At 39.5% G+C, this 635-nt stretch overlaps 1 non-coding gene across 1 annotated transcript; it reads right to left on the bottom strand.

Moving 5' to 3' along the window:
* Nucleotides 1-273: 273 nt before the first annotated feature.
* On the bottom strand, nt 274-380 carry LOC141603475 (small nucleolar RNA R71). The gene has a single exon (XR_012525349.1). It is a non-coding gene; the product is annotated as a small nucleolar RNA R71 (small nucleolar RNA).
* Nucleotides 381-635: the final 255 nt, after the last annotated feature.

Here is a 635-nt window from a genome sequence, read left to right as displayed (position 1 = left end):
GCATTTATACAATTGGTTGAGAGAAGTCAATTTGGAGGAATGCCTAGTGAAGACCCTCATTCTCATATGGAGACTTTTTGTGACTATTGTGATGCGATTTCTCAAACCGGAGTTACTCAAGACCAAATTCGATGGGTCTTATTTCCATTTTCTTTGATTGGTACCGTAAAACAATGGTTGAAGAGCCTAGATAAGGCTACTATTGGTATTGATTCTTGGAAGAAATTGGCACTTGCTTTCTACAAAACATTTTATCCTCCGGAGAAGACTAACATGTTGAGAGCCCAAATCACCGGGTTCAAACAAAGGGATGAGGAATCTTTGTATGAAGCATGGGAGAGATTCAAGGACACTTGTCGATCTTGTCCACACCATGGACTTAGGAAGTGGTTCCTTGTACAACAATTTTGGAATGGTCTATATGAAGACTCTCGGAACATTCTCAATATGGGATCAAATGGTATGTTTACCGAAGTTGATGACAATCAAACATGGAACAAGATTGAAGAAATGGCGGTCCATAACTCACAATATAGTAGACCTCAGAAGGCTACTAGAGGAGGAAAACATGAGGTGGATTCCATTACTCAATTGGGTGCTCAACTTAGTGCTCATATTGATACCACTAATTTGAA

The sequence above is a fragment of the Silene latifolia genome, chromosome 9 (assembly GCF_048544455.1).
Source record: "Silene latifolia isolate original U9 population chromosome 9, ASM4854445v1, whole genome shotgun sequence".
Classification (NCBI taxonomy): Eukaryota; Viridiplantae; Streptophyta; class Magnoliopsida; order Caryophyllales; family Caryophyllaceae; genus Silene; species Silene latifolia.
This window is presented reverse-complemented; position numbering and strand designations above follow the sequence as displayed.